Source organism: Manis javanica, chromosome 12, assembly GCF_040802235.1.
Source record: "Manis javanica isolate MJ-LG chromosome 12, MJ_LKY, whole genome shotgun sequence".
Classification (NCBI taxonomy): Eukaryota; Metazoa; Chordata; class Mammalia; order Pholidota; family Manidae; genus Manis; species Manis javanica.
The window spans coordinates 106,964,781-106,974,655 of record NC_133167.1 but is presented as its reverse complement, the minus strand read 5'-3'; the positions used below and the strand labels follow the sequence as shown (position 1 = coordinate 106,974,655).

The following is a 9,875-nucleotide window of genomic DNA, read 5'->3' as shown; positions in this document are numbered from 1 at the left end:
TGCCTGGTTTGCTCCTATATGAATGAGTGAAATGCTTGTAACTGGGGAAATGCATATGATTGAACAGCAAATTTCTCAACATTTAACTATGTTTTCATGAGCTAAATGGAAAAGTCCTTTTGTATACCAAGAGCAACTATCCTAAAATGTGCTGACAATTACAGAGTTAGAGAACACACAGACATTAATCCCTAAGGATCTTGCTTCATTATCACTTACTAAGTTTCAACAGGCATTATTCCATGTAGAAGACTTGAGAAGCTAAATAGGATTATCTCCCGAAGTATACATTTATCAAATAAAAAGTTAAAATTTTAATATTCGTTTAACAAAGCAACTTATGTAAATGGTAAATATTAGACATTCACTGGCTTCTGATTAGACATTCAAGATTGACTTGCTTATTTACTTATAAATAAGTAAACTTTCCTCATGAGAAAAAGAAATTGTAATATTAACTTCCCCAGAAGAGAATTTGGATCAGTTGCTTTCCTGTCTCTCTTTCATCCCTCCAAAAAACAAAAGTATAGTATGGTTGTGGATGGCTCAGGGACAAGGTACTGTGGAAAAACAGTAAGCAAAAAAAATGGACATACTTTATTAAATTAACCTGTTGTGCTCCTTGAAAAAAATTCTAGGTCATGAAATTGACCGATTTATCAGTTTGCCATCCAAACAATGTATAACATATATTGTTTTCCCTATGTCAAAATGTATATATTCAGAGCTTTGCATTTTCCCTTCTTCTTTGTTTTTTGGCAAGATGGCTGTGAGTGGGAAAACAGTAACACAGAAATCCTCTGAGGTTTAATTTTGCAACTGTTCTCAAAAAGCGTAGCCTAAGGAAATCTGGCCATACACTGAACAAGATTTTATAAGTGTCATGTTTTTACTTGTTATTGTTTATTATCTTAGGCGTTTTAAAACAGGTGAAAAATTACTAACTGCCATTTTGACTAGTGTCACTAAATGGTAAAAACTGTGGATTAAAAATACGTGTTGGCAGCCATCCCTAGAAGCAAAAAGCTTTGTCTTAGGGACCCATAGTCTTCTGAGATATTTTCAGCAAATTGCTTCACACGGGACTCCCATTCATAGCAACATCTTGTCTTGTTTTCGAAGCGAAACAGTCTAAGGCATATTTTCTAGAACTTGAAGTCTAAACTTTGCTTTATTTGTGACCAGGCTTAGTCTGTTGCACTGTGTCAGTCTATGAGATTTGTTTCTTCAATGCTATTTATAATGTTTTGATAAATTTTATGTAAATACATAGACAGTAATATTTATATTACACACAAATTAACTGAATGCACATATTAAAGAGTTAATCTATCTCAGATTAAAGTTGCCTGTGTCTTAAAGCAAAAAATATTTCTACTTGGGGCGCAATAAGCTGAAAATATATTATTATTTAAGAGGAACATAGTAAGATTAAGGGTATAAGCTCAGATAGCCATCCGAGTAAAGAAGAACTCCCAACGTTCAATGCAAATAAATGTTCAAATAGCATCTTCTATTTTTTAAAAGAAATGTTTTCACATAATTTGCCTTCAGCTTGGTGGGCCAATTGTGTACTATTGGAACATTTAAAATATTCCCTGAGGACAATTAGTTATTTGCCAAGATCAAGAGATAATCAAGGAGATAAAATTTACATCCAGTGAAGTGTGGCCTATGCAAGACATTGTGGTGGTCGATCCGAGCATAGCAGCTGGGACCATTTATCCTTTAACTTTCCCCCCAGCTGGAGATGAGTGGTACATTTTCAAAGCCATTATAGATAGATAGATAGATAGATAGATAGATAGATAGATAGATAGATAGATAAATAGATAGATAGATAGATGATAGATACATCCATCCATCCATCCATCCATACATACATACATACATAAATACATAGACAGAATGGCTTTAGAAACACCAAGATTCATAACACCCTCTTGCATCACATTTTTAAGGCACATTTAAGTACTTTCTAGTGGAGTGATAATAAATATTTAACAACCAACTGTCTGAAGAAAACAGTGTATGTATATGTATATGCACAAGTTTAGTGTAACTTTTTCTAATATAAAGGGTGTTGCAGGCAATTTACACATAATAGTACAACATGGAGTATTCTTGATTTTATATTCCATGTAGCTAATTAATTTTCACAGAATTTTCACTGATTTTTGCCAAACTCTTGTATTCTTTGCCAACTTACGGTTATAATTGACAAATGAATATAATGCTGACTTCAATGTTGATATTTTCATTTATGTTAGTGAGTAAGTCAGAAGCTGAACAATGAAGGTTGTTTATTATTGACCTTAGCAACTTCTTTGCAGTACTGGGTAATAGTTTGAATATTGGAAAGAGGGTTCCTCAATTTTTCATACTATTTACAGTTTAACAGCTATAGATACACCCTACTATGCAGTTGGATTGTGTTATTAGTATTTTCTACATCAATTTCTTAAATTTATACCAGGGATTGCCAAATGGTCTGTAGGTCAAATCTAGCCTATTTTTGTATATAAAGTTTTTTTGAGACGCAGCCACACCCATTCATTTATGTATTGTCCAACTGCTTTTGAGCTACAGCATCATAACGGAATAGTTGAAATTCAAGTAGTTTCAAAGTAATGAGTCTGCCTGGCTTATAAAGCCTCAATGTTTATATCTGGCTCTTTACAGAAAGAGTTTTCTGCCGCCTGAAATCAAGCAACACTTACCCACAGAACTTCCTGAGATAATGAAATGATAATGAAAATGTTCCTTGTCTGAGCTGTTTAAAACAGTAGCCACTTAGCCACCTGTAACTGTTGATCACTTGAAATGTGGCAATGTGACTGAGGAGCTAAACTTTTCATTCTATTTAGTTTTAATTATTTAAATGTAAATAGCCACATTTTGCTAGTAGCTACTTTATTAGACAGTTAGCAAAATCACAAATCATGCCTTGACTTGTAACATTTGCTGATATTTGGGTATAAATACACCCTGTGGCCAGCTGCCATCCATGTGCCATCAATGAATGATAAATTGGGGAGAAATGTACAATATTACATAGTATTTCTGTCATACAGGCTTAGACGTTAATACACATTAATCTCTAAATAACCTGAGACGCATAGATAAACGTTAAATGCTGAGAAGGAATTAGAAAGTGATGAGTTTTGAGTATTTGTTACTTTCTTTTTAATCAAATTTTAAAATTATAATTTATATAGTTTTATGATAGCTGTTACTATTAACGGGTTGCAAAAATCCTGAAAAATCGAACAGTTGCCTTTCTCAAGCTAGTGCAGTCTGGTTTCAGCAGCCCGCAATGTGAACACACCATCGTTTTTATTACCACACATAAAATAAATTGAACTGAAAAGAAAATATTAAAGAACTAAGGTAAGTGAAAAAGAACATAAAAAGTGTGCGTAGTCTGTAACTCGATTTGTGGGAGTGGATGTACTGTCAAAGGCAAGGCATTTCTAGTTGTACAAAGAGAAAAGTGCCACAGAAGCAGGGAACCAATAGGAACATAGATTATGTAACCTAGGGTCAGTGGACACCAGAGTTTCCAAAGGTGAGCCCTCTGAATTCACATGTAAATTTTATGTGACCAAACAAAAACCATTTTCCCAGGAATAAGTCAACATTTCAGGGGGGTTAGGGAATCATGATTTTGTGAATTTCAATTTTCAAGTGGTTAGCCCCACTCAAAAATCTGATAAATACATTTGAGGAGTAAATAATGATGAACTGGGACTGAAATGATAAACCTATTGGATTTCAAGTCTGAACAGGAAAAAGGAGATGGGCATTGGTTCAACTGATAAGTGGTCCCTAAGCGACCACATCAGCCTGGCCCAGGAACCAGACTCACCACTTTGAAACTACTTGAAAAAAAAGGAATCATAAACTGAAACATGGCATGAGTGATTCATGTAGAATTCAGTACAGAGAGACAAAGAGATTAAAAATACGAAAAGTGGTAAAGATGGGTTAGGTAGACTTAACAACTCTAATGTGGGTCCACTTGAAATTTCAGAAGAGGAAAATAGAATAAGTTTTCAGACAAGTAATGATTGAGAATTTTCACAACTGAAGATTTGGAGAGATCTTTGCAGTGGGTATGTCTAACAAAGATGAACACCCTGAGTATCTGAAGAACTGCAAACCACTAAGGAAAAAGTTAAACAAAGAGGGAAAAATAATAAAAGGAAAAGAACAGTCAATTTATAAATGCAAGAAAATGTTCCATTTCAACAATTTCAGGAAATATATATTTAAATCATAAGAAGATGCCATTTTATAATCATTAGATTGAAAAAACTATGAAAATATGATGTTGGTGAAGATATGGATCAGGCAAAGGATTTACAGACTGCTGATTACAGATAAATGGAGAGGAATTTGGTAATATCTATTATACTTGAAGATGCGTATGTATCATGACCCAGCAATTCCACTTTGCAGTCTCACAAACTCAGACCAGCGCATGTACAAGGAGATTTGCTGCATTTTGCAATATGGAAAAGTTCACACAAATGCTCATCAATCAATCAATAAATTGTGGTGATATATTTGTACAGTGAGATCTATAGCAATCAAAGTGAATAATTATACCTACGCATACCAATTGCATAATATTTTTTAAATGACAGGAAATTTAGAATATATGTTTATCTTTAGATTAGTTACAACTAAGTAAAATGAGAGGGTAATCAATGACAAAAGAAAAAAAACACAATTTCACTTTACAGTGTGTTACTTTTCAAAATGAAGATACAAATTGGCAGAAGCTGAAAAAAATTTGTTAAGTATAAATGTTTATTGTAGAGTTTCTTGCATTTTCCTCTAAATATTTTATAATTAAAAAAATTTTTAAGAATTCATTCAGTATTATTCTATACATAAAGTCTCAAATTTTACTCAATTATTGGCTAATTAATTTTAAGCCTGTTTGGTACCTCATGAAGTCCAAACAGTAATGTTTGATCATACTTTCCATTCCTGTGCACCCATGTGTACCTTCCGCATTTCCAAGCGCTCTCTCTCCTCAAGAAAAGCCCTGATTTTAGAGCTAAAAGTCTCACCAAAATCTGGAGTCCAACAGCCTTCTCAATCTGGGTTTCTTGTTTTCCCAGATGAACCTTTTGCCAATTCCTCTCTCTCCTCATGTCTTTAGAAACCCACCTCCACCTCCCTCAGAGAACCGAGCAAGTCAAAATTAGTTCAATCAATCTGGCATTTTCATCATTTGGTGCTTTTGGCCATGTTGTTTCTGCTGTGTAGTACCCTGTCTCCTTTTCGATCAGAAGAAATCTTTATTTAGTTCTTGTTCAAATATCACTTTTGCAGAAAGTTTCTCTGACTACCCTGGAAGAAAAATTTCTCCCTCTCTTCTGAAATCAACAGATAGAACTTTCGTATAACCCTATTTGAGAACTTAACACATTGAATTCTGTTTAGTTGTCCTCTCTACTTCCTCTGGTAGATTATATGTTAAATTATTTATCCACCCAGCCACCCATCCTTTATTGAAAAATCTGCTATTCATCAGGCACTCTTTAGAACGTAGACAACAGAGTTGTGAGAGCTAATACTAGGTTTAAACAAATTTCTTGTCTATGCAGAGAGGAAACTTGAGTAAATTTTAATTTGCAAAACGGAATGTTAAGTGCTGTGGTAGGGAACGCTCTGCAGAGAACACTTGGGAAGAAAAGAGAAAAGTCTGGCATAGGAGGGCAGAAATTATGTCCAGGGAACTTCTCTGGTTGGGGTTGACTATTAACTATTCAGAATCTGACATACAAAACCCAACAGATGTTATTAAACATGCTCTATTTCGAGTATCTGAAGGCTTATTTTCTCCAGTGTGTTTGACAAAGTCCATAGGTAGTGATGTTATTTCAGAGACAGCAAGAAAATACGAAAAGTCCCGAGCATTTCCACTGGAGGATTACTAGGGAAAACGTCGGTGTTGCAGACTTTGAGGGCAGGTAGATTAACTACGTACAAAGCCCACTAGAGACAAATAACCGCGTCCACAGGGGTCTCCCCAGAGCCCCCTGCGGCAGGGAGCCTCCGCGCGCCCTCACTCCCGGGGACGCCTCGGGACCGGGGGCCTCGCCGCCCGAGCAGGCGCACTCCACTCCCGGCCTCCCGAGGAGACGCGGGGTTTGCTTATACAGTGCGCCCGACTCCTGACCCCAGACCGCGCAGACCCGGTGCGTGCGATGGGTTACGTGGGAGCAACGCCGTTTTCCTCCGCTTCCAAACGCGCCGCGCGAACCCCAGCCTCGCCCTGCTCAGGGAACCCAGGGCTCAGTGCAGACTCCCGTTGCCAGGTAACCACCTCCAGCGCACGCCGTCTGCCAGGGTCACGAGCGGCCACCGCCTCCCCCCAAGACTCGCCAATCAGCGGCCAGAGTGGTTGTCACGTGGGCGGCGGGCGGGCCCAGGAGGCGCGGGGCTGGCGGAGCCCGCGGCAGGTCGCCCCGCCCCGAGCCCGGGACGCAGGAGGGGCGGGCGCGGCGGGCAGGCTGAGCTGACCGCCGCTCCGCTTCAGCACCGCCCGCTGTCCGCCGCTGCGCTCGCCTCCTCCGCAGGTAAGCGCCGGGACCCGCGGGCCTGGAGGGTGGTCCCCGATCCGGGCGGCGCGGGGAGCGGCCCCGACCAGCCCCGAGAGGGTCTCAGGCCCGCGTTTTGTGAGCCCGGTGCGGCTTTGCACACGACGGTGCCTAACGGGTGAATCCCCTGAGTTTAGTCACGCTTGTCAGAAGGCGCAGGAATCTGACCGACCACGGGAGCTTCAGCGGACCATTACCAGAAGCACTGCTTTATTTTTATTTTTTAAGGCAACCAAGTATGTATCTAGAGTCTAAATTGTTATTCTCAAGGCTGTGCCCGCCATGCACTTCTGTATAATTACCTACCCTTTTAAGATGGTCTTACTATTCAGGTTGTGCCAAAGAAGCTTGGAATATAAAGGAAATGTGTTCCAGAAAAAGGCGGTACTGAATGTGAGGCATAGTATGTGTTAAGTGAATCATAAAAATACAATCTTTCCTGTTTTCCCAAACAAATCCAAACAAAAACCCCAAACCCAGACTTTTTGCAAGCAGATATTAAAAGGAGCAAACATTTAAGCTGACTTTTTACTATACTGATTGAAAGCAATTGTTTTGAAGGACACTTAGTGGTAACTCTGATCATGTATCAAAAGTAAGTCACACTAGTTTTTGTAACTTTCATATACATTTATCTATTTATTTATTTATGAGAGTCTTTAGCAAGGGTTTGAAGGAGATTACATTTCTGACTATTTGTTGAGTATTTCAGAAAAACCTTTCAGAGAAACTTATTTCTCTACCAGTTTTTATAACCAAAGTTACAAGTTCTTCTCCAACACTTAAGTAATCTCAAGTAAGAAAAAGATTTCCTTTAGGTTTTTGTTTCTCCACAGGGTAAAGTCTTTGGGGGAACTTCTAAATTCTCTTCAGGTATCCATGTGTAATTTCTTCTCATCAGCTCTGAGCGCATAATCTCCCTGTGATTCCCATGGAGCACAGGACACTCTTGAATGTTGACGTATCACTTACCTTGCTTGGGGTGAGCTGACCCTGGGCTTGTGGTAATTAGAACCCCAATGGAAAAAGCACTCTTAGATCCTTTGAAATTCTGCCACACTGGCCTCCGTGTGTAAGAAAATGGTCATAGTAATCATACCTTACCTGTGGGAATGCAGAGATCTGAGACAAGTAGTCTAACAATCTTTCCTGTTCTATGATCTGAAATTAAATATTGTAATTAAGTGACTATGAAAAATTGTCAGTTAGTTCAACAAAATTTTGGAAGACAAACTCTAGTGGATTGTTTGGAGAGAAGGTTACAAATGCTAGTTTTAGTTATTGCATTAAGCATTCCTGGGAAGTTTTCTAAAGTGGAATAATCCAATGGAGTATTTTGAAGGGCATACATGGGAAGAAATACATATTTCTTAACTGAACTCCATAAACTGTTAAAATGGGTGGTTGGATTTTATTATTTACATTAATCTGATTGTCCCCCGTGTTGATATTCATACTAAAAAGAACTGTGGGTAATGCTAAAAATACATGAAATACAGTTACTCGAAATTTAAAAATTCTTTTTATTTTTGATTACTAAATATTGGTGTACTAAAAATTTTTGCTACTCATTAGTCACATAATAATTCCACATATTAGAAAGCCACAAATTAATTTAACCTAGAAAAAAATGTTTTTGAATTCCTCTGCTCCCCATAGAGGGACTTGCAGGACTACAGTGGTTTTGTTTTCTGTAGCCTGTAGCTGGTAGCCCTGCGCCCTGTGTATAGATGCCCAGTGGCAGGTTGTAAGTTACTCAGAAAAGAGCAGGAAGTCTTGTATGTTTCTTTATTTTGCCCCAGTAGCTAAAAGAAGTCCAATGTGAATTACAAGGTTTAAATAAGATATGTGCGAATTCTCCCAACTAGCTAATTTTTTTGCCTAACATCTATAATGAAAGACTAAAAATGAAATTCAAACAATTTTGAAGGATTCACATTTCCTTTGTATATTGCAAAATTTATTTGAAATCTGATATATTCCATAAAGGTAATAGTTTATCAGTTTATTGAATGGCCAGTTTACCGAGCCATTCTAGGTAATGATGTATATACAAGCATTACTACTACTTTCTGCAGTTGCTGAGTTATCTCTTGTGTTGCACTTCTGTTTCATTTAGCAGATATATAGAAATATCACACTGAAATATTGAAATGAAGTCATGGAGCTTTCAGTGTGTCTTCAGGAATGGAGTATTTCACTGAGTATTTTAATCCATAAAAATTGTATAAGGAGATTGGGAGGGATTTCTGATTAACTCTGACTCCCTTTCTTTCATATCAGAAACCTATCTTAAACTGAGTTGGTTGGTACTTTTCAGCATCCAAGACCGTGTGCTGTGTTCTGTGATAACCACAGGGAGATTATTCTCTTGCTGTTTATGAGACTGCCTTGGAGTTTTGTGAGCAAGAAATGAGATACAGATGCCTGAAGAGAATTTTAGAAACTCCCCAAAGGATTTACTCTGAAGAGAAACAAAACCCCAAAGGAAAAAACCTTTTTTCTTTCTTGTGGTTACTTAAAATGTTTCAGAGGGACTTGTAACTTTGGTGATAAAAATTGTTAGGGAAATACTATAAAATGACCTTGGCCTTTGTATATTGAAAGAGAAAAATCCTATTATGACTGATTAGAAAAACTTCAAAAGTTCTCATGGTAAAACAAGGGCTGTCATATTACAAGACAGAGTTCAGGTTGTTTTCACTTGATTTTAAACAAGTATAAAAAGAGAAATTCAAACCTTTGAAATGGGCTGCACTTTGTGAAAATGGCAACCTGACATTGGAGCCACAGGTGGGACTTACCATCTAGATGTCACATGATCAGCTACTTGGGTGAGATGATTTTTAAAAATTATAAAAGCATGATTTTTTATTCCTTTACACGTTCTTACAAAATATGATTTAGTAGTCTGCCTCCTAAAACTCCGGAATTCTACATTCTAATTTGAGAAGTATACGTGTCATCGAAGTGGACAGTGATATAAATCTTTTACAATAAGATCATATAGGAAATAATTCATCAGTTATTTGCTTTTTGGGGATAATTGATGATTGTCATGTTCAGGGAGACTATCAGAAGATGTAAGAAATAATTTTCTATGCTTCAGTGGGGATGTTACAACATTCAGCACTTGGTTTATGGATTCAAATGCACACACATGGAGAACTCACAATAGAGGTCATTACATAATTTTCCTTATGTTCAGGTTCGTTGTTTTCTTCCCAGCTGTTGACACTTTAAGTTGTGAGCATGTAC

At 37.5% G+C, this 9,875-nt stretch overlaps 1 protein-coding gene across 5 annotated transcripts in view; it reads left to right on the top strand.

The window, feature by feature from the left end:
- The first annotated feature begins 6,490 nt into the window (after positions 1-6,490).
- WDR17 (WD repeat domain 17) overlaps positions 6,491-9,875 on the top strand; it is a 77,137-nt gene continuing 73,752 nt past the window's right edge. For 2 of the 5 annotated variants that reach the window (XM_036996158.2, XM_036996147.2), the window contains exon 1: positions 6,575-6,596. The gene's annotated coding sequence lies outside the window, so the exon portion shown is untranslated. Of the gene's footprint in view, positions 6,597-9,875 lie in introns of all 5 variants that reach the window. The other 3 variants (XM_073219204.1, XM_073219206.1, XM_073219205.1) reach the window with 3 other exon arrangements.